This window comes from Uranotaenia lowii, chromosome 2 (genome assembly GCF_029784155.1).
Source record: "Uranotaenia lowii strain MFRU-FL chromosome 2, ASM2978415v1, whole genome shotgun sequence".
Taxonomy (NCBI): Eukaryota; Metazoa; Arthropoda; class Insecta; order Diptera; family Culicidae; genus Uranotaenia; species Uranotaenia lowii.
Window position 1 is genome coordinate 1,993,835 of NC_073692.1, and position 25,758 is coordinate 2,019,592.

Sequence of the window (25,758 nt, forward strand, 5' to 3'; positions counted from 1 at the left end):
GACCGTAGCCGAAGGTTACCGTAGACGAGAGCCACCAGCGTTAGGTCACCGTCCCCGGTTACAAGGTAGGACCAAACAACCATTTAAGGGTGGAACTTACCGCGCCGTTCTTGAGAACCAATTTACGCTACCCATTCGTCCAGTGCCCAGTGTCGCGACCTAAAGTGCTAGGGAAAAATAAAGTGGGAATTCAAACGAGCAATCTAAAGTGTTTCCTTGTATCGCGAAATTTCATTTACGAGTGTGCCGTCCCTGAGGCTTAGAGGGGGGTTCTTACTCGACTGAGCAGCAGGCTAGCCCGTTGGTTACATTTTTTCTGTCTGATTTGCCCAGCTGACAAAAAACTTCGTGTCTAAAGGTAAAAAAACTGTCCACAAACAAAATATACCAAAAACGCAAAAACGGTGGCCAAATCTTGCGCAAAATGATGGAATCGCAAAAACTCGAAACGGATTTACTAGCGGGCACCAGAATTTTTTGTTGACGACAAGCCTAGCCTAGTTGTTCCGTATTAGAACGATAAGAAAAAAAATTACACCTATTTAGTGCTTTATTTGATTTGTGGAAGATGCAAATCGGTAAGTGGTACACAACGATTGATACAATAATACATTTCTAAATACGTATAGGATTGAATGCTCTTCATACAAATTTAACTTATGGAGCGTCTGGATCGAACCAGACCCGTCCTCAATTCACGATCAGCTGGTAGCCCGATGGTAGAATTGCTTCAATCGGGATTCAAGTTGGACAAAAAATGTGTAACTTATGTGTCATATTAAATTTGCATTAAACAAAAATTTATTCTTTCTTCGGTCCACTCAAGGTTTTGGAGTCTTGGATTAAGATGACATTAGTTGCTTGTCTTCTTTTTGCTTTGATGAATCGGCGGCCTCCCAGTTCCAGTTCAGTTGTAACCTCTTCGGGCGCGTTTGTTAATTTTTTTGGCTCGAGTGTGCACTTGATTTTTAAAGTGGGGATCGCGTAGCGAAAAGAATTTAATGAATTTATTTGAAAAGGAGAAGATATTAAATGTTTTTATGTAGAATGTAAGGAATTATTTTATTCACATAGTATTCCGTCTCACGACATAACTTGACGAACATAATTCCTAAAATTCACTCGGTTCATAGCAACCGTTCTCCAATTCCTCGGGCACCCCACGTTCGCCAGATCACGCTCCACTTGGTCTAACCACCTCGCTCGTTGCGCCCCCGCTCGTCTTGTTCCTACCGGATTCGTAGCGAACACCGGTTTTGCAGGACAGTCGTCCGGCATTCTCGCAACATGTCCCGCCCAGCGTATCCTGCCAGCTTTCACCACCTTCTGGATACTGGGTTCGCCGTAGAGTCGCGCGAGCTCGTGGTTCATCCTTCGCCTCCACACTCCGTAAGGAAATGTAGAATTAATTCGAAAAATGGTGAGATGATTCGGTGCGAGGAAGAAATGATAAGAGTCTTTATTGAAGAGTTTATTTTTACCGCACGGTGAAGACGAGGTGTTTTGTGAGACCGAAACAAGTGGCTTGATTTGGAGTTGAAGATTGATAATTGGCTTAGTTTTCTAGAAGTGCAAGGTTTGAGGATATTTCGTTGATTGTGCTAAGGCAGTAGTGAAAAAATGTTCAAATACGTTCAAGCATGTTTTGAACAGGCCTGCTTCTTAAACGCAAGCTAGCTATGGGTGAGGCGTGTGCAAATTGGTTCCCTTGGTAACCTGCGGCATGGTCAAAGATTTTTCGGGGTTTTGGAGGGCGCTTGCTTCGATGGCTTTGTCGATGAAGTGGGTAGAATTATTAGGTGCGGGTGGATTGCGAAAGTGAATAAATAAGAAATGGAACAGGAAATCGAAGGGAATTGTATTTCGACGAGATTCTCAAGTAATCATTGCCTAGATCTCGGGAAAAACCAGATCCACTCAAGATCATTTACGCCAGGCTTGATTTTCGCTTCGTTTACTTAAAATTTCAAATCGTTACCGACGCAAACAGTAAACTAGGTGAGTGCTCCTACTTTGTACCTAGAGCCTATTTTGGCCATAAGTTGCCGAAAATTGTTAATTATTCATTTTGCTAGCATAAGATAAACATACTCCTATGCACACAGTGAACTCTTATTCTTCCTGAATCCTATCATGCAGTTTATTTTCTATAAAAAGTCTTTCTGATAAAATTTTCAACATTTTTAAAAGTGTACATCCTTATCAGTGATAAATCAGGCAGTTTAATAAAAGGGAAAAAAATCTTGTTGCTTACTGTCCAAGTCAAAATTTAACTTTAAAGAGAAAAATACATTAACTGTGAAGAATATGAACCATACTACCTATTTTTTCCAAAATAAAAGACAAACCTAGAAAATTTGTAAAGGGTCCAAAAAGGCATTTCTAGGATTTTTATTCTTTTCAAATTCTTATCGTTTAATATTGTTTATATCTTGTTAATGTTGTGTCTTGTCTGAAACCTTTTTAAACAAAATTTTTGGTTTAAAACAACAAAATCTATTTTAATTTAATTCATGTGATTAAAAGCTCACCTTTTTATTAAACAAAACATTTAAATTTCCTGTGCGATTGATGACTGGGTGCAATCATTAAATCTTTTATATTTGTTTTCGGTCAACAATGAAATCAGTGCAAAGTTTATACTTAACAGAGTCTGACTAAATCCTCTAGAAATAGCGCACATGCCAATCATTGCGGATTTATTTCGATCCCATTCAACCATCATGATTGATTAAACAGCAGTATTCCATTAGATGAAAATCACACGACAGCCCTCGATTCGATTGCGCACAGTTAAAAATTGTTCTCGAAAATCGATAGCAAATTTTTTAATTCGATCCGTCTGTTCTCTGTGGTGAATAGCCAGCGTTTTGCTTTGAACAAAATTTCTCACGGACCTTTCTTCATATTTGATGAGAGTTCAGGGTAAAAACTAGATCTTAAATTTGTATGCTTTATATTTTATTCCTGTTATTTTTTCACTGTGCAGCACCAATCGGAATTTTATGGATTAGTTTTCGAAATTCCTCTTTGCTCAATCGGGAATCCCACCCTCCCGATCTCGAGGTGTACATTCCAGCAATAATTGAGATGCATGGATGGGGAAAAACAATCCCACAATCCGACACATTTCTCGATCCCAGACGGGAGGCTGGGTGACCCGATTCCTCACCTTTTCACTTCTGCGGGTCAATCATCGCAATTAACACCGAACAGCGGCGGCCGGGTGCTAAATGTTTTGCAAATAATTAAACCAACCACTCGTGAAAAGTTCATTCCTGATTTATGTATATCCCAATAGTTAAGCACTTTGAGACCGGAACGACGCTTTTCGGGTTTGAGTTGTCGTTCGTTTTTGGGGCTTTGTGCCGCATTTATTTAATTTGATGGAAATTTAGTCCTCGCAACGATACCAGGAAGATGATGGCAAAAACATTTGATACTTTTTTCAGTGAAATTGTCCAGAGTTGACAAAAAAATCACTCTTTTACTTCGCTTGAATTTTAATATCAATTTTTCCATTAATTCTGAACTCCTACATGCAAAAGCCAGAGAAAAGTTATTTCATTAATATTCAAATAACTCCAAAGAATGAGATGCCATTTTATAAAAGAAAAAAAATGTACTGGAAGGCTTCCAGAGGAACAAATTCAGTTTCAATAACTTTTGCAAATATTTTCCCAAGAAGAAATTCCATGCATTCAACGTGGTTCGCGTCATCCGGTACCTGAAATATCTTCTGTTTATTACCGCATTCTGTCGGGTAAAATATGGATAGAAAAAAGTTTCGCTAACATCGACTGAACAATCATGAGAAAGGAGGGCCCCAGTGAGTGTTGAGGTGAAAGTCAACCGTTTCTTTGCTGCCTGGCGGCTGTTTGGGTGGAGCCAGATTTTGCCAGAAGCCATTTGCCAGCCTTCACGGTGAAACTTCCGAGTATCGTTTTGAACCCATGGATTTTTTTTTCTTCGTTCTCTCTCTCTTGAAGATTGCCACAAAACCACTACTAGATAGGAACGAACCCTACCTTCTGGTATCCGTGCTTGCAATATTGCGTTATTTTGAGATTTTGCGAGAAAAAAAGCTCCGCCGCCAACAAATTGAAGGTTTCATGCATGAATTATTTTCGCCCTAGTGCTGTCGGCGTGTTTTAGTTATCCTATCAATCGGAAATGATAAGGGTAGCTTCTGATTGAATATTGATCGTTGGATGCTGATAGATTTTTCCGTGGTAGGAGAGAAATCTAGTACCAAAAGGGCAAATGGTGTTTGATGGTTTAAATTTTAAATTGAAAACTTTATTTATGATTTTTACTGCGGGTTTAAATAAAAATTATAATTTAGTTTTGCTTGATTATGAAAAATTAAGGTCTTTTATTGAACTCAATATGACCTGAAGCGCATTTTCAAATCAACATTATCATTATTTCAATATACTGAAGCACTTATATTTTTGAGATTCAAAATGTGTTCTAAGAAAACAACTAAACAACTAACGAAAAAAAAACAAAATTTGAAGGCTAGAAAGTCGGCTTTTTAAAAAAAAAAATTAAGCGAAGCAAAACTAACATTGGACTTTTTTTTAAGTAAGATTTTTTTTCTACCGAAAATTCCGTTATAAGGATCAAAACTTCCTTTAGACCTACAAATATTTGAACATCGACAGATAGATTTATTCTGGAAAATTTCAATAATTTATAAAATCAGCGCAATTAAAAAAAAAAGATTTAATGCACTTGGCAGTGGATTGTAGCCTTTTTTATAGACTTTTTGGATACATATGTCACAGGTAAATAAACGAATTATACATTTCTAATATCAAAATCATTAAATTATGGTTTAAAAAATGGTTAAAACCATCCAAAATGAATTTGAAAAAATTAAGAATTGAAATTGTTTATAAAAAAGAAGTATTTTAAAATAATCATTATTTCCATATAAATAACATAATTTTCAACTTTTTGTTTGTTATTACAAATATCAATACTGGCAAAATTAACTAAATTCAGTAAAATAGTCGAAAAAACAAAAATGACAAATTGATGAAAATCACAAAATTTACCAAATTGCCATTGATGACAAAGTTGGTCAAATTGACCAAAAATAGCCAAATTTTCAATATATAACATAAACCATGAAATTGAAAATATTGACAAAATTGAAAAATTTGAAAAAAAGACTGAATTTACAAATTGGTGAAAAAAGTACAAAATTGGCAAATTTGATAAACAAATGGACCAAATGGACTGCAGTGACAAAATTGACAAAACTGCCATAATTGCCCAAATTGACAGAATTGAAAAATTTGATTAAATTGATCAAAATGGCAAAACTGACTACATTATTTTTTTTTTCAAAATTGGCTAAATGGACAAAACTAACAGAATTGACACATTTCGGAAATTTATTGATTTAAAAAAAAAATTAAAAAAAGTGAGAAAATTTACAAAATTGCCAAAATTGACACTAGAAAATTTGTCTATCTTGTAAATGTAGTCAATTAAGTCCATCTCTTCCATTTTGTAAAATTTGTGTTAATTTGATCAATTTGTTATTTTTGCAAATATTTTAAATTTTGTCAGTGTATTTTTCGGCATCAATTCCATTTGAAAGTTTCATAGCTTAACCATAGCGATTTTTATGTGCCCATTTTTTTTGATTCTATAAATCTTTTGCAGATTGTAAAAATTCTATTAATTGAATTTTGATACCTCTGGAATAGGCTTTCTAGAGCTAAATCATAAAAACGCATAACCTTGCTAATGGGAACTGCTAATTTTGAAGTAAAATGACTCAGTTTAATCAATGTTTGGCATGAGTTGCCTAAGAATTTCCAGAAAATAGAACAACACATAACACAAGACAAAAAAATTCATATATTTTTCTAGGTGAAAGGAAACTCAGAACTGATTTTGATTTATTTAGGGGCGCTGAATTCAAATAAAATTAGTAGTTTTGCCAGCTCTAGTTTTAGTGATAACTTTCAAAAATAGGTAAAATATTAATTATTTAATTTACGTACCTTTTGATTGAACTGTGAAATACAAATACTTATTGTTTCAATGATCAACTTTCTTTAAGACCGCGAGAAATTTTGAAATTTGAGAAAAAAGGAATCCTTTTTATCAAACATGCAAAAACCGGGAATATTGACAAAATTTTAAAGAAAAATTAAACTAAATTAAATCTTTGATATTACTAAAACCGTAAGTCAAATCATTTCGCAGTCTTCAACAAAGTTGTTGAACGAGTAAAAATCTTTAATATACAATTGTCAAAAACTTTCTTAAATGATGTCAGAAGAAGTTGTAATCTTATTTTTTGAAATTTCTATAAATTTTAGAATTAAATTTCTTGAAAGCGTTGTATTTCTGATACAAGAATATCTTGGCAATATCTTACTCATTGATTGAATGAAGGGTAGTAAATTGATTGGAAATCAGCTTTTGGTTTTTATGTATTTATTGATTTATCAGTTATGAAAGATTGATTTTGAATCAGAGAATTGCAGATATTGTTTTTGTCGAGCCATCAGAACTTCGCTGAGTCATGTCGATAGGAAATCTTTAATCCATCACCCAGTCTTTATTATAAAACTTTTCTAATTTCTGTCATCAATAAAAAACACAAATATTTCACTTCATTAAACACTCAACTTTGCTTGAAACGAAAATAATAACTTAACTAATTCCTATATTACGCTTTTCCAATAAATAAAAATATTGCATCTATGCCTTTAAGAGAACTCAATAAAAAGCTTCAATCCTACAAACAAGTCAACAATCTGGATGATTATGGGACAAATGTATCTGCAAACATGTGCCGTGCATATCAAGTTATTGATGTATCATTATTTTGGTTTAGTATGGACTGCTATTTTATGATAATTAACAATCTATCGTTGAAAAAATCGTAAAAAATCGCCACGGGTTGCTCATCCCTGTCATAGAAAAGGGCAGGGTGGTAAAAAATCATCAAAACTTATTTTTATGGAGGAAGTCGGCTGAATTATCGGCTGATGCCCTGCAAAAACTCCCATTAATGGTCAGACCAAAAATCGGCCAATTGATCATTTTTAGGAAATTTGGTAAAACATTTTGACATTATTTTTTCAATATTGAGAAACTGGAATAACTTATCTAAACAATGAATTTAAAACCGGTCTATATTTGTGGTCAGGAGAACGCACGCAAACTCTCGAGTCATTTTAGCTTGCAGTGGCTCCAGAGAGTATTCGCTTACTTTTTCAAACCATATTAGAAACCCTTGCTTTGTCTCAAATAACGGAAAAGCAGGATTGCATTCTTAAACTTTCAACAGCTTCTCACACACAACCAGCTTTTTGAAATATACGCTTGGCAGAGATGCACAAAGCGAATAATGTTGGTATTTACTAGCACGGGTTTTTAAAGACACGAGCAGATGTTTCTTGTTCAACAAGCATCATCCCCCTTCAAATTAGAAGAACGAATGAGCGCAATCCAGACAGCCCTTCAGTTGTTGAACACTCTTTAAGCCTATACGGATGCAACCTAACAGTCTCTGTTTTGTTCGCATCACAGCGTTCCCATACGCTTATACCCAGATACTAAGCAGATTAAACTTAGACACTGCACTGCATTGCACACAAGACTGCCTGGTGTGAGTAGCTTCTCGGTACATTTTTCTTACTTACAACAAGTCAAACACGACTCGGAGCTCAGCTGAGATTGAAAAGCTTACTTCTTTCTGGGTTATTAAATCAGAAACATTCCAGTCATCGCAAGTATTTCTGCTCATGGTGTATTTTTTTTCTTCTTTTGAATGTGGAGCAACTTCTTTCTTTGTGCTGTTGTCATACTGGAAAAAAAACATTCAGTCTGAAAATAAATCTTGCATGTTTTATTAAAAATTTTAGTACGAAGAACACAATTGATTATATTAATTACCCTCATAAAAGCCAATTTTCTAAATAAATTAAGATCAAAATTGTTGGAAATAAATTTGTTTCGATTGAGTTTTGAACAAATATTCCAGCTATCAAAAGCCTTGCCCTTAAGTGGGTTTAACGTGTTGAAATTCACAGCTGAAAATTTGATGACGTGCGTGCTTCCGTTGGTCGACCCTCATAAAAGTGATAAAAATTAACAAGGGTGCTCAAGGAAAGTGATAGCTTTTAACCCACCAGTAGTGGATTGGCTTTCAATGACTAGGAATAACGTTTGTCTTGACCGGAACGGAGCTAATATTCAGGAAAAAGATGTTAAAAGTTACGATGAGCCAAAAAAAAAACAACCCAATCACTTTTGAAATAGGATACCAAAGAAGGTTTCGACAAAGTTTTTGGAATTTCGACAAAGGCCTCCAAATGCATCAATATTATAATGATACAAAGGCTCTCCAATCTTCGAACTTCTCCATACAAACAACTCTTTTGCAGGAGGATACTAAATCAAAATACCCGCACTAATGTTTGTTGTGTCACTTTGGAAAAGAAACAAAGCGAAAAATCTCTTTTTTCACTTTGCAAACCAAACCAGCGACAATGTTGTTGGTTGTCTCTTTCTGTAAAGAGCCGAGCCGAGGGGCGAATAATACTCCAGAATCATAGGATATGCTGATTGTGATACCATAGACTGTGATATTTACGGAGCGTTTTTTGCCTGAGCTGGAGGATGTTTGACTTTCTTCAACTTTATCCAACAAGTAACTTTTTTGCGTTTCCTCAGCCAGAAGCTAGCAGAAAAAAGAAGAGTTCAGCTGAGAACTGGCTAGCAAAGGTTGCCGACGGTGTGATTCAGGCAGAGAGACTAAGCAAAGATAATATAAAAATACGCCACTTCAAAAGTCGTTAATGGTAATGGCACATGTTGTCTTAGGAAGGTGCGTTCTTCTGCTGCCGTATGAGCATATAATTTTTCCATAACATTCCAGGCATCCAAACAAACACACACAAAACACCCACGGGCCATTCGACTTGAGCCAAGATTCAAGCAAGCAAGCAAGACGTCGTCGGTAGTCGGTGCTGTTTGAAGTCATCGTCGGCGTCGCATCGTCGTCTTCGTTTAGCAAAATAGTGATACTGGTCTGGTTGGGAAAGTTCTGGCGTAAAAGAAACTTGGGAATTGATTTTTCTCCAATTAGGTGACATAAAATGAAGGAAAAAACATCATTTAAAGATAATGTCTTCGTTTAGGAAGGAACGTGAGCCGTTTTTTTGCCTCCATTGGAAGCTGCCAGAATGATATTGAAAAAAAGTGAATGGGAAGAGCCCATGGAAAGGGAGTCCAAAATTATCACATAGAGTTGACAATTTGAAAAGCCATCGTTTTCGAAAAATAAATGATTTCCTTTTATTTATTTGAACTCAATTTTTAACATAAATACAATAATGATTTCAGACAATATGGGTAATGGGGAAAGCTTAGCTAAGCTTAGCTTGATTGACTACTCACATCTTCCTAAAATCAGTGAATCTGAATTGAATTTCACTCAAATGAAATTCACTTATTTTATGAACTTGTTTTTACGTTTAAGGTATTTCTTATTTTTAATTTATCCATGAAAGAATTCATTATTTGGATCAAGATATTATTGTACTTAAAGCATTTCGAGCTCCATGACCGCAGGCGTGGCTCAGTTGAACACGTTCCACATCGCCAATGATTGCTACTCCGTGATTGACCGAGGCCATCAGCTTTGATCAGAGGTCAAAAGAATGGTGTCTGGCTGAGATTAACAACACACTCACAATGCCACAACTTATGCTCTCTCGTTGTACATCAATAACGGCGCCGGCCACGTCCTTGTAGTCAATGGATAGATGGAAAGAGAGAAATTCTGGTTGTGAATGTGGGTTAAAGGATTCTATACTCCTATACTTATTTTATTCCTTAGTGGATCATTTTTACTGTAATTTACATGAATACATGTTTTGGAATATTTTTTTTTTTAATATTTAATATTTGACACTGGAAAATATTTTAAACTATTCGATTGCTGTAGAATATCGCTCACTAAGTAAAAAAATTAGATTTATTTTTTTTAATTAAGCTATCACTGAATATTTATAATTTTGCATCAGCACACACAACTCATTCAGGCCGAATTATTCTAACATTTTCTTTTATGATATAATAAAAACGCAATACGTAATAATGTACATCAATCATAACACGAAAAATAGGTGCACAACACAAATCTTCAAGCAAAAAACGCCTAAATGTATGCAAATAAATTTTCGTAGCTTCTGAAGCTTTTTTGTTAATGAACTTATACACAAGCTCGTAGATCGATGAAACATTTTATGGTGTTCTATATTTATTTAAAATTTTGTATTGAATACAGTGGTACCTCGACACAAGGTTGAAGAACGGATTAAGCTCGTATTTCGAGGTACCACTGTATATATCAACAAAGAAATATTCTTAAATCATTGAGCATTTAAGTAATAAATGAAGCAACAGAATGCATATCCTGATGATCCTTTGAGTGCTCCTCTTCTCCGTGTTGAGCTCCGAGTCTGTCCGGAGGGCATAGTGCTAGTCTTTTCGAGTCAGTCACTTGAAATTCATTATAATTTCTTAAATTTTAAAACCAAATTTCATTTCCCTTCATTTCCACAGTTTGTAAAAATAAGAACATCACTGAATTGCAATTTTTTTTGGGGAAATACACATAAAGCTCTCGAGGGTCTGAAAAATATTCCAGCAAAAAAAACACAACCGTCACCGCAACGGCCACAGCCTAATACAATATGGGTAGTGGGCAAAAGGGCTAAACTAGAAGAAGTATTTTCAAACTTATATATTATTGATACCTAATCGCTTTTGAAAGGCTGATTAACCGTCGACTAATCACAAAACTGGAAGATAACCGGAATATTGATAAACGCCAACATGCTTTCCGATCAGGTCGTGGAGTCGGCAATTATTTTGCACAACTGGAACCACTGATTAAACCAGCTTAGGGCTGTCCCAACGGTAGATGCAAAACACGGTTTTCGACCACGCTAAAACATTTTGGCTGACACCGGTGGCGTTAATTGCTGTTTTAGCACAGTTATCAATTTCAAAATTCCCAACAGTTATACGCCTTTGTTCCAAATTCATGCAAATTTGGAACAGGATTTCAAAATATACGACAGACCGATTTAGTTCACGGTGAGAAAATTTTAGCCAACAATGATTTCTTTCACACATGTTTGGGTAACATTGGGTGTGATAATAATTTCTTTTTGAGATATTATTTGAATGTTTTTTTTCGCTTCAACCACCCTATACGTAACATAAATTGAGAATAGATGTTAATAAAAACCATATCAAGAATAAATACCTAATAGATGTCACATTATTCTCGATTTAATATCATTAAATATAAAGCTTTTCATTTAGGCTCGACGAATTAGTGAATCAAGTTAGCGTTCTAAAATTTGAAAAAAATAAACGAAAAGAAAATTTTAATAATTTTTCGATGAGGTAAAATAAATGTTTATTGTTCGTTCTATAATTTTTGTTTTATTTGAGATATTGAGAGATTTTTAGTTTCGTATGGATTGCTCGGAGTTTTCGTCAATATCAGCATATTTTTCTGTATCCATACATAAATTTACAAATGGTGAACAAGTTTTTGTCAAACAAAAATGTCGACAAATCAAAGGAAAATTTCCTTTGACTTTGGGATAAACATTTCTCGTTTCTTTTATCAATGTCAGCAATAGCTTGAAAAAAAAATTGCTTATTCATTTCATTTTAACAAAACCTCATTCAATTGATTCAAAGCAATTTGATTGAATTAATTGAAGAATTGTTTCAATTGACCTTTTTTTCCTCATTGTCTAGTCATTTTTGCTTTTAAATTAATGAAACCCTGGTAGAATAGTTAAAACATTGTTCTGTCAAAAAGAATATTCGTAGAATTAATTTTAAGACAATCAACCGTGAAACTCAAAACTTATGCAATTTTTCCAATAAAATGGGTTTTTTTTTCTCAATTGTTGAGTGTCTGCAATGAAAGTGTTCCCGTTTTAGATTTGCTCCTACACCGGTGGGGAGTGGGTGTTTTAGCCGATTCTAAAATTTCAAATTTTGCTTAAACTGGTATACTTAAAACCAATATTTACGCCTGAACCGTTGCAGGTGCTCTTAGGATGAACATGTTGAATCAATCTCTTTAGATGTATCAAAAGCCTATGACACAACGGACCGTCTTGCCGTAATCGAAACACTTGAAAATTGGAAAAAAATCGGCACGATTACTCACAACTATTGGTAGCTTTCTTTGCAATAGATCTTTCCGTGTAATGGCAAATGGCACGCTTTCTTCTAACAGAGTTGCCCAAATAGGTTTGCCTCAAGGATCAATTCTTTCTTTACGCAGATGACATTCTTCTGACCTCCAAAAGTGCTTGTAAAATGACAGTCAGAAAGCGATTAAGAACCGCGGTCGCTGCTATTGCCAAATGGTCTTACAACGTTGGTTTCTCGATTGCACCTAAAAAATTAAAACTTATGCACATCCGTTCAATGAAACATTCCAGGAAAAGACGTGCTATTAAAATAAACAACATATCGATTTCACGAGTCAGAAAAATGAACATCCTAGGTCTTCTTGTCGATCAGAAACTTAATTTTTTACAAAACTTTCAACAAGTTAAAAGAAATTTTCAACAAAGGCTTAATATAATTACAATACTTGGCAAAACCCTAGTCAGAAGTAGAGTGTCCATTTCCCGGCCATTTCAGCGATCCCGGGAATCGGGAAATCTGACTATCCTTTTCCCGGGAATTCCCGGGATCCCGGGAAAAATTGAAAATGAATATTTCAACATGAAGATCTTAACCCTCGAATTCTTACCAATATGGTATTTTTTAATTTAAGATAGTACCTAGTATTGCAAAACTTTTTCTTATGCCTAAAAAATTCAATAAGCAAACCAAAGACCCAAAAACAAAGTAGGTACCTACTTTAACCAAAAAACTGGTCTGATTCTAGCTGCAAAAATTTGAAATTATTGAGAAAAATTTCGCACTATCGATAGATGCGTTAGCTAGACTTCAGGTTATTCATCAAATATTGTAAATTTTCAGATAACTATCCATTTGTTTAACAATATGTAATTTTTTGCTGATGAATTTGCTATTGCCAACAGTATCCGAAACGGAAGTTCTAATTGATGAGTGTTGCAAAATAGAACATTTAGATTCTTTCCGTAGCGTTAATTATTGGAATTTTTATGTTTTAGATTCTTTTTGTCGTTTTTCACTTTTACACTAAGTTTTCGATTGGAAAAACATTTTTTTATCGAATTCAATGTATTAACCATATTTAAGACAAAAAAATATTTTAGACTAAGCCATCAAGGTAGAACCACTAGCAGAACTATCATTTTTCTAGATCAATCTGATTATTTTTTTCCAATTGAGATCGTGTAAATTTGTAGTAATTTAGCACATTTGACTGGCTTCGGGAATTCCCGGGATTTTTTACGCGTTTCCCGGGATTCGGGAATTCCCGAATTTTTCTAATTCCCGGGAATTCCCGACCGGGAAATCCCGGGTAGGACACTCTAGTCAGAAGTAATCGAGACATTCTTCTTAAAGCTGGTATGTCACTGATTGTCTCTAAACTCTTGTATGGCATTGGACTCATTAGCCTCAACATCGACGGAATGAATGGCGCTTTATCATCAACATATAAGGGGCTGTTCACTAATTACGTAAGCACATAGGGGGGGTGGGGGGGTTTCACATTTGCTTACGATCTCTTACTAGGGGGGCAGGGGGGGTTTCCAAAAATCTTACGTAAGAAATGTTACTTTAAAAATTTTATCACAGCCATACGAAACGATATTACTCAGGTTTTTTTACTCACTACCAATTTGTTGGTTAATTTTGATGTTATGTTATTTATCTTTTAAAAGCTTTGAATTAATAAATATAAATTGCAGGTTTTATAAAATTTATAGAGAACCAATTCAAACCAACAAAAACACTAAATCACATTATTAAACAAGATCGTCGCTTTTCGCTTTCCATCATAACAATCTTTTTAAATGAGAAATTTATAGAAACAAAAAGGAAAATTTCGCGATGTGAATCCACAATTTGAATCCATCATATTTCGAAAATGACTTCATCCAGAAAAAATCTTGAAAAATCAATATAAGGTGGTTTAAATAATGAATTTCTAGACAGTTTTTTCAGTGATAGACACTACCAACTTTTAAATTATACAAACGATTAACCAAAAAAAAATTCCTAAAACTTTATCGCTTACCGCTGAATGAGTCTGAGCTTTTAGGTTAGTTGACAACGTGATTGTCGTTAAACATTTTTGTCCCAATTCTAGTAGTTTAGAATGATATTTTTTTTAAAGATTTTTATGATTTTCAAGTAAAAAACATAACAGCCTTGTGCTAACCTGATTGATCTCTCTTTTTTAAATCGGAATTGAGATTTTATATTGTTTATTCGATTTTGGAAATGTATTGTAAATTATTGTTAATTATTGTATTATTGTTAATTATTGTGCTTTTCAAATACAGTTTTTTTTTAAATTTTACTTAAAAAGTGCTTTGCTGTGAAGCATTTATGTCACATTTTTAATATTTTCAAGTTTTTTTTAACAAAAAACGTGTCAATGTCTCAAAGAAAAAAAAACGTAAGATCTTACAAGGGGGGGAGGGGGGGTTTTGAAAAATCTTACTTTGTCTTACCAGGGGGGGAGGGGGGGTTGAAAATTTCCAAAATCGTGCTTACGTAATTAGTGAACGGCCCCTAATGAACACGTAAGACTGGCTACAAGAACCTTTCGTTCTAGTCCTGTCTAATCGGTCCTAGCCGAATCGGGTTGTTTGCCTTTTAATTTTCTTACCATTGAATGTCTGTCAACCTTATTTATACGTCTACCTATCTGAAAAGAATTTATTTCAGAAAATATTCCCCTGCAATATCGGGTTAAATAACTATTACAACTGACCACGAATTTGATTCTACCGAAAGTTTTCAAAGTAGAGTATCGCTTTATGCAAAAATGGTATTCCCCCAACATAAATATCGACCAACATATAGGTACGCAAAACGTTAAAGCTGGTAATGCTAGCTCGATTGTTCGTCCAGTTTTTTCCAACTTTATTTTAAAATATAATGCCCATATTAAAATGAATACTGATGGATTGAAGGAAGATCACAAAGTAGGAGCAGAAATCTTAAGAAATGACGTCGAGGAATGCTTTGGCCTTCCAGCTATGTGCAACATTTTTTCAGCTGAGGCCTTTGCTTTGAAACATGCTGTAAACCCAAATGAAAACACAATTATTCTGACTGACTCTACTAGTTGCATTGATGCATTGCAATTAGGAACCTCCACACCCCCATGGATTCAATAGACCCGTACAATGATGGCCAATGATAACATAACTGTAGCCTGTTTACCCGGCCATGCAGGCATCCCGGGCAATGATAGAGCTGATAGATTAGCCAAATCCGGATGTAATGAATCTCCCACGAATGTTGCTGTTCGCGCTCAAGATCTAAAAAGAGTTAGCTAAAGAGAAAATATGAGAAAAATGGTAATAGACTTGGAGATGTTCGACGAATTTCCTGAGGAGAATTAAAACATGCACTATCAAACCAACGGATCGCAGATGCGCAACCGAACAGAGAATTCTAAGTAGAATGAGAATAGGACATATTCGTTTGACCCACTCATTCTTATTCGAAATGAATCCGCCACCTGTCTGCCAGTATTATGGAGAGCAAGTTACAGTCCAGCATATATTTGTTGATTGTAGAGGATTTGATCAAGCTAGGATAAACCACTGTCTCACCGGAGACATTTGCGATATTCTTAGAAACGAACCAGATAAAGTAAAAGCCCTCTTACGATCCATTGAAAGTGATGATTTGTGGAACAAAATTTAATAGATTTGAGAACTAGTTTGCATAATTCTTTTTTGGACACGAATGCCTAAAGTTAGTAAAGTTGGTAAAGTTGATAAATAATAAATAATAACTGATAATCGCTTGAATTCCTCATAATATGGATATAAGTTGAAAGGGTTTGATTAAAAGAAGTCAAATTTCGCTATCTGACGCCATCTTGAGATTAAATATGATGGCTTCCGCTGCACTGCAAAATGCTGTTAATCACTGAAAATCGCATGAAATTTTAATGAGCATTTTAAAGATCAGCGGAAGGCACCATCTTGAGTGATTATGATTTGGGAGTTGCATGTGATTTTTAGTCGCTTACAGCATTTTAGAGTTAATCAGGAGCCACCAGCTTGGATTTCATGATAGTGTCAGAAAACGTAATTAGACTTCTTCTAGTTTATCACTTTCACTCAATACCCATGTGGGAGTTTAATGTGATTTTCAGTGATAAACAGCGTTTAAAACTTCAGCGGAAGCCGTCATCAAGATGGCGCCAGATAACGAAATTCGACTTCAATTTATGGTATCATTCTACCGGAAATTTACAACCAATCCCTTTATTATTTCATATATTCATTTACTGTACTAATAATTAACAACTCAGAAATGTGGGACTCATGTTACGCGTGTAATTGGTTGGCTTGCGAGAGAAACTACAAATTTTAGCTTTTCATATGGCTCTCATGAAACCGTTATTGAACTTATAGGCCATTTGTCTGATTATAATAAAGCCTGTGGTAAAGCTATAAAGCATTAAATTGACTAACGCTATGTGGGTTGCAAATTCGAGGTGCACAAAATGACGCCATGTTGATGGATTCACAATGTCAAGCATTTGCAAATATTTTTTTCTGGCCTAATTTCACCAATTCCATCATGTTTGTGATGTCATTTTGTCATGGGTTACAATTATGTTTATTCAAAAATATATTTCACGGAAAATTTTCAATTTTTTTTCCTATTGAAATAAAAATTTCATCGAAATTTCCTTATTCTGAAGATATTTTTTTATATTTCATTAAATAAAAGAAATTATTCGTACTTAAGGTTTCGATATGGGCAATATCCCTGGTAAAAACAACTACTCTCTGGAGCCACAATTATACAATGATTGCAATTATTCAAAACTAGATAAGTCGTTGAAAAAAGTCGAAAAAAGCTTGTCTTATGTATAATCTAAATTAAACATTAAAATCAAGGCAATAACTTATGTATAACCTAAGAAAATCATAAAAATAATAGTAATTAATTTTTGTAAATTTGTTTTGCTGTTCCTGTTGAGACTAGTAAAAAGTCGTCCTAACATGGATCTCTTCAAAGGAACTGCATACGTATAATTTTGCTCGCGTATAGTTTTTTTAATTCCTTTTGCTGCCAAACAATAGCATACATTACCAGGGGACTCAATCGAGCTTTTTGGCGTAGGAAAGTGTGGTGGGCTGCTACAAAAAAAAAGTCTACAAATAAAATATGTTTACCAAATGTGAGGACCTTATTCTTTTCTAGAAATATATAATCTGGTCGGGATTCGACCAGAACCAGAACCAGAATTTCTTCTTTCGTCATTTTACCAACAAATTTTTACACTGATCAAGGTATTGAGGCTATACTGGTTGATTTATGATATCACGTTTATAAAAAAATCGGATTTTAAAAACGATATGTTTGCTCTCAGTTCCCTCTGGTTGAACCAAAATGTTGAAAAAACCGCCATGCTTATCATTGACAGGAAAATTTGTTCTGAATTAAGGAGTCTAAGAATGCTCGAAGACTGATGCTCGGAACATTGCATTTTTTGTTGAACCAGAGTGAACCGAGCCATACAAATTTTCCTCTTTCTGAATGATAAATATCTCAAGTTTCGACTTACCCATTGTGTTCTAAACGATAGTGAGCGATAAAATTAAGCTTATTTTATCACAAAAAGTGAAAAACTCAATACATTCATTAAGAGAAATGGAAAATAAAATTCAAGGGACTCAGTTCAGTCTGGCTGAACGAAAATGTATACAAATGCTGACGATCCGCGACATGAAGTTTTTGGCCATGAAAGCGTAATTCATCATTAAAGTAATCAGATTTCAGTTATTAACGTGCCTGGGAACAGTTTCGAATCGGAAAACCAAATAAACTGAAGATTATTTCGTTCAAAACTAATGTTCTTGACCAAAACGTACTTTTTATCTTTTCTTTTAAGGTGGCTCACTTTGACGAAACGCATTTTTGCTATTTCCACTGCTTGCAACATATAATTTTTTATAAAATCTTAAAAAATACGAAAAATGTTCTTATTTTTTTAAGGAAGGTAGTTTATAATGTTTCGCATCCGCTGCTATAGATGACTAATTTTTTTCCAATTTGGCGTTCATTTCGGTCTCGTCGAAACCCGACCATATATAGATGTAGATAAACTATTACTACTACTCTCTGGAGCCACAATTTCGCAATCACTGGATGTTCTACAAATAAAATGTCTTTACCAGATGTGAGAAACTTCTTCTATTCTAGAAAATTGCACAAATCAATTAACAAATTTGTAGAAAAAAAGAACATAATATCCGCAGACGGAACAAATTCCCTTTCTCTCACATTTCAAAAGGAAAAAATACTAAGCGAAAACTACACAAACGATTTCTCCCAATAAACATTTGTGAACTCACATTTGAAATGACAGTTAAAAGATTGTAAAAATGGTTGCTTGAAATCAGTATCACTCCGATTTGATAAAAAGGCCACCCTGTTTGCAGAATCTCGAGACAATTTCGTTAACATTCATCTATTGTGCCTTGTTGTTCTCTCGATATGCTGAAGGGCAATCAAAAACTCACATGATGTGGTAGTAAAAATTGCGTATGCCATTTTTGCAATTTTTATACGATCATATTGTGAAGAAAATGATACATTTAACAAATTAAATGAATACGCCAATCGGAAGAAAAAGAAGCTAATTTTTCTGTAAGATTATAATTTGTAATAGAATACTGATAAAGGAAAATTTTCACGAATAAGGGACACCGGATTTAACTATTTAAAACTGAATAAAACAAATCTTAGACACAAGTACAGGATTATTTGAAAAGGTAGCAATGAGTTTACATTTCCTTTGATATTCCTCCTAGGAACTGATCAACTTTCATTTCCATTAAATTTCACCTGATTGCAATACACATTCCGATATGGTGTGGGTGGATGTACGAATTTCTGTCTCAGCGGTCGTTCAAATCGATTCCATTGACCTGTTTGCATTTTTATGCTATCACGGTTTCTCGTTTTCTTTCCGTTCCTGCGGCAACGTCTCTTCGTTGTAGCTGATATTGAAATTCGCAAAGCGAGATCCTATCAGCACGACCAATATTGGGCTTGTTCTTTTTTGCAATTAAAACCAACAGCTGTTCGTCCGGTTGAAATTAATATTTGGAAAGGTTTATTATAATTTATTTAATTCGAATCTAAGATTATCTTACACTGAAAATGTTCTTGTTCACAAAATTTTACTTTTGAACTCAGAAATTAAACCGCGTTTGTATTTCAATAGCACAACATTTGTAGAGCGCAGCTCTGGTTATCTGTTTCATTTTTTGTTCTCATCCGAAATGAATGCCACTTTTATCCGAAGCTTGCCTTTGATTGGAACTTTTTTGCTTTTCGATTATTCTTCCTTTGTCTATCGTTTTTTTGTTACCCGTTGGGGGGAAGTTTTATTTTTATGGCAGTTTATGACTTTTCAACTGATTGTATTATAGCTTCCAGTTATTTTATCTTATATTTTTTGCTGATGTATTTTCAGCTTCACGGTTACGAATGCGAACTTTAAAAAAAAAGAACGTTTCATCATACCGGGATATGCAGAGCAGAAGAAGGCCATATTATCACCACATCAACTAGTTTGCGGCGTTATACATTTTCCTATCGTTTGTAATTTGAATGCAATTCAAGGTATTTTGTTAATTAACCCTGTTCCGTTTTATATTGGAGACAGCTTCAAAGGAATTTGTACTTAGGAAATTAACAGAGTGCATATTTGGTTTGATCCCCTTCTGTTTGATGTGGAAAAAAACGAAGAGAGCTCCTTCATTATTTGATCGAAAATCTATTGGTTCAAAACATTGGCCCCAACACCGATTCAGAGCAGCAGCAAAGTAAATCCAATAGGTGCCTTCCCGATCAGGAGGGAAAAACTAAATTGTATCAAGATGAGATATTTTGATACTAATTTTTTTCCTATCTAAATGAGTTATTATTCAGTACTCGTAGGATGTTAAAATATCTCAAATTATATCAAAAAATCCATGCGATCATAGCTAAATTGTATCAATTTCAGATATGTTCCTTTCAAGATTATATCTCATTCAGATAGCATAGTTTGATATTGGGCAGAACAAAACCTATCAAAATTATAACTTATCAAGATATGAGTGCCTCGAGAAAATTTTCTAGTGGCATGTCAATAAACCTCATTATTTGCTAAAACCATGCCCCATTTTTGGTTTCCCAAAAATTGGATTCAATTTTACGAATCGGTTGAGCGAAACTCATTAATGTACGGTTTGGCCTGTTGACTTCGATGTCCGTGTTTTAGAAAAAGTTGCACGTAAATCAAAATAAGATATAATCATTTTATTTTAGGACAATCCCAAAATAAATCTTTATTATTGAAAATGAACTCAACCCCATTCAAGTCTGTCAATCAGAATAAGATATAATTCAGATTAGAGAAACTTAAAATCGAAAATTTGGAGTACTTAATTATAACTGAATCAGATATAAATATCTTGGTGAGGTACGTTTGAGTTATTATTCTGATATGCTCTCCTGATCGGGTTCACCTGCATCTGTTTCGATAGAAGGAAGTTTTTTTTTGGCTGGCTAAGTGCGGAAAAGCTATGTGAGTGTACGTACATATTTGCATACTATTTCAATTACTGTTGCCCGAAGCTTTGCCGTTTCGTTCCTATATCGCAAATTATTACGAGGGTGCTTGAGCAAATCCAATAGAATCGTATCGAAGTTGAAACAGCCAGGCGAAACTTTTATTCAACTGCTTTCCGTCCCTTTTGGAAATAGTTTTACTTGATTTTGGAAACGAAAATTTTTTTGAATGCATTTTCCCTTGTCGTTGATCGTTCCAGTTCCGTTTTATGACAAGTTGCGCTTGCAGCCACTTGTCATGAGTTTTTTTATTTCAGAATGATTCAATAAAGTAGCTAGAATGTGCATTGTTCCATGTCTGATTTCAGCATATTTTGCAACATCATTTAGTCGTTAGGCGAAAAAGTAAAAATATTCAAATTCAAAAGAATTTTTCATAGATGGGACACATGTGCAGATGTTTGACAATTTCTGTTATCGATTTTGAGTGCGAGCATATTAATTCGTACATCAATTTCAGTGTCCAGAGTCGTTTCATATTTTGACCACCATCAAGTGCCCCTAATCCATCTAACGACTATGCTCGTTACAACTTCATGTTGCCTGCCTGCTTTCATTGGCATAATTGAATAATTGATGAGATGAGTGTGGATCGAGAGGCAATTAATCTTGAATAATTTGGTCTCTAATTGAGATGATATCTACCAGACCAAAACAGGTACCCAGCAATCGAAATGCAATCACTAATTAATTGCTGTCAATGTAGTCTAGCAGCAAGGCATTTTCTTTTCCTGGATATCGAATGAATTTCGTTCTTGGTCAGAGTCTTCTCAGTGGGGTTGATGAATTCACTTTGATAGTAGGTGGAAATGTGTTCCTGCAGCAGAAGAAATGATGAGATTTGGTCCGGCTTACTCTATGGAGCCACCATTTATTATCCAGTTTTAGAAATTTATCATTTATCGATTTTAAAATGTTTTTCCATAATCAGGATGATAACAGTGATAGCACAGGTGACAGTAAAAATTCCGAGATAAAATTTCAATTTACTCTATGGAGCCACCATTCATGTAATAAACAATCAAAAGTTTAAAGATGATTTTAAGTTTCACGGATATGATTAAGTTTGTGGTTTCCTAATAACCCAACAATTATTTTCTACAAACTCGAACTTCAAATGCCTTCATTACATTGACATTGATACTCGCCAAAGGAGGATAAATGAAAAATTTCCGAGCTAACGATGAGAGGTTTTTTTCCGGCCAACAACACATGATTTGCATACGGACACGCTCGCTTGCTTGCTGCCAACTCTGGAGCATCCTTCTCTGAAGCATGACCCGGAAGTGTATCACTTTTCAGTATAATTACACTCACACCGAGATGAAAGGAACAAATATGTGAAGCAAAAAACCCTAACTAACTATTTCAGAGAGTTAATCTCTCTAGGGGGAGGTGTGCTGTTTTAGGGCAAATATAATCCAACAAATGTATCTCGGGGAGTTTGCACAGCCCCACAGTCCGTTTGATCAGTCCGTATAATTGGGAACTTTAACGTCACAAAAGTTTGACAATTGGCAGCTCTTTTTTGATAACGTCCTATGGGATTTTTGATTGCTTTCCGGAGAAATGATAAAAGGAATTGGATTCTACTGATAAGTTGTTTGGAATTTTTATAATTTAATTAGCCTACAAGAATAGCTGACATTTAAATCTATATAGATGAAAAAAATTATTCAGTAAGGATAAATCATTAAGTTAGGCATTAATTAAGTTAAATTTTGGAAAGCTGCAATAAAACTCTGTGCACAAAACCTATAATTGAGGTGAAAAAAGTTATCACGCAAATCTAGCCTACATAATTATAGACAAGGATGAGAAATCACATTGAAAATTGTAGACCACCTCCATAACGATGATTCCAATCAGCGCATTCAGGCGGAAATATAAAAGTCAAAATTAGGCTCCGCCTTTGTGTGTGTATGTATGGTTAATCCCAGGGCGTTCGCTCAATTTAGTGAAGCGAAAGCGATATTTATCTATTGACTTTAGGCACGCCATTGTACCCATGGCGCTCACGTGTCCGCCTCGATTTGCCAACAATTGCCAATTGATGTTGGCCCACACAGGACGGTTATTTGAACGGTTTTTTTCCCGCCCAACGTTCGTGCACATCAAAAAGAACACTTATTTAAGCACCCACATACCAACACGTTAAGGGTCACGAAAATCTTCGCTTCAGGAACAGACTAGTCAGATGAAAACTCTTCTTTGGAAATTGAATTTAGCACAAGGATTTGAAATCGTATTGTTATTATACCTTCTTGATTTTTGATTTCATGAAGTCTTACTACATTTTTGTGATATGGCGAAGTGACTTCATTTTTTACGACTTTTACTTTCTGGTTCTATTTTATGCGTTTTAACACAAGCTCTCTGATACTTAAAAAAACGTGAATTTCCAAACAATTTTCAAATGTTCGATATAAACACAACGACAAATCTGCTGTTTATACACCAAAGTGACTAATATCCAATTATATATCAATACTTTACCTTCATTTGGATGAATCAGTACATGAATCATTAAAACTACTTGCTAAAGCTGCCTCTTGAATGGCCTCTTAAATCCACTTCTGTTACCATTTGGAATTCACTACTTCCAACCCAAAACATACTAGTGCAATACTCAATTCCAATTGGCCATTCAAAGTTAAACCTTTCAATAATATTTCATTAAATAAACATCGCAAAAACGTTTAAAATATTCGATTAAGTAATGAACAACAAACACGTGTGATGTGAACTGCCTACTTTGAATTCGTTGGAAGTGAATTTTTTTCGGCATGCTTCGATTCAACGTAACCTGTTGAGTTGTATCACACCCACCTGTAACAGTGATGTCATCTTTATTGAAGTTAAGTATGCACGAGACTGCGATAAAATTGATGGAAATAATTCCGGTGCCAAATGATATTTCATGAATGAAAAAGTTCCTTTTGTGTAAAATTTCAAACTATCAGAGAAAAATTGAAAAAGTTATTGCTAATTACTCTTCAAATTGAATCTACTCAATTGATAACTTTCCCAATCGTCAAATTCAAGAACAATGAAGCGATGATGAAAACGGAACTTTCGCTCGGTCATCATACTTTAGCATAGAAGTTCCACCTTTAAACGATGCTGTGTGGTAGGAAGCTCACTTGAACCATCACTTTTTTTGTTTCCTAACACAAAGCAGGGTGGCTTCAGCAAAACGAGCTCACTTGAGTGACCATTTTGAATTTCCATAAAGTTGATGCTTTTTGGCACTTCCAACCGGAATTGAGCGAACGAGCGGAACAAAACCTCCTGCCAATTTCCCAAAGCTCAACAGAATAACATTTTTCCTGAGCACTTTCTCGCAGAATGTTTGCGATCGATTTTGATTTTTTTTTTCATTTTTCTGTCTCCACCCTCTTAAAGGCAAACAAGTTTGGTCTGAATTTGATCCCCTTTATTCCCTAACGAGAAATGAGCCTTTTGAGCTGAAAATGGTTATGATGGGGCAAAAGAAATTGAACATCGGCAGCGTCATTTGTAATACTTAAATTTGAAAATTAAAGCAATAAACAGAAATTATCTTTCTCTCATGTTCTGAAAAAAATACTCACTCACACTTCAAAAGAACGCGATTCCAAGTTATAGAGACAGAAATTTCCCCGCTTCAATTTGCAGCAGACGCAATTTTGGAGCTAAAACGAGTGGGCAAGACTTTCATTCAACCGCCAGATCCGGAACGGCTGATGGCCGAAAACGGATAGAGACAGACAGAGAAACCCGACTCAGGATCAGATGAAACGTCCGTTAATAGTTCCGGGAACCTATCTATTTGTGCCTGCTGCTTACTCTCGGGCGGGATAAAACTTCTACTTTTCCGGTACGAGATTTGGTTTCTACCACAGTGCGGTTGGTTATTCGGTTTCCCCTGCTGGGAGCTGGTTGGGAAATTTTATGTACCTAGATACCCAGAACGACGAACAAGAACAAACCCAAAACTTCCTTTCGGATGAATCCTTTTCCTCGATTCATGTGCGTGTTGCGTGGTTTGCAAAATGCAATATGAGTTTGCATATTTTCGAAAGCAATTGCGAGTGCAAAACTCATCATGTGATGGTTGTACGAGGAATTTTTAAAGGTATTTTGGAACATTGGGGCCTGGTAACGAAAAACCATTTTATGTACAAAGTTTTTGGAATACGAGTGGGAGGAAAAATGTAGCCAAGGTATTGGAACTGTCCAAATTGGATCATTCGCATTCGAGAACGAGATGAAATTTTGAGAATCTAATTTTCAGAGCATTCAAATATTATTTTTTTCGTTTTTTTGGTTAATTAGGAAACGACATGATAAACGATATTCGACTAAGCTTATTTTTTCTTACTTTGCAGGAAAAACACTTTTCAACAATGGACAAACAATCGAAACATCATTTGAGGCAATCAAATAAGGTAAGCGTTGCGTTCGGTGAATTCAAGTATTTATGATACGTTGCCATCAAATATGACTACCATTAATTGAAGAATCATTAAGTATTTCATTTTTTTATCAAGGTGTACACCTAGCGCTGACTTGGGCACCAATTTTTGTATTGATTTTTTATCAAATTTTGAACAAAACATCGGTGAATATCGAATGTGTACCGACTTCATATCGGTTTATGAGACGTTCCAACATGCTTATGAACAACTTCGTCAACATAACGTTGAGTGATGAGTCATTTTTGTCATTTTGTCATTTTTGTCATTTTGTCATTTTTGTCATTTTTGTCATTTTGTCATTTTTGTCATTTTTGTCATTTTAGTCATTTTAGTCATTTTAGTCATTTTAGTCATTTTAGTCATTTTAGTCATTTTAGTCATTTTTGTCATTTTTGTCATTTTTGTCATTTTTGTCATTTTTGTCATTTTTGTCATTTTTGTCATTTTTGTCATT

At 34.8% G+C, this 25,758-nt stretch overlaps 1 protein-coding gene across 1 annotated transcript in view; it reads left to right on the forward strand.

Annotated features, from left to right (window-relative positions):
- The window catches only part of LOC129745316 (tyramine receptor 1-like), a 95,145-nt gene that overhangs the window by 36,483 nt on the left and 32,904 nt on the right, over positions 1-25,758 (forward strand). The window contains exon 2 of the mRNA XM_055738306.1: positions 25,215-25,274. The gene's annotated coding sequence lies outside the window, so the exon portion shown is untranslated. The remainder of the gene's footprint in view (positions 1-25,214; positions 25,275-25,758) is intronic.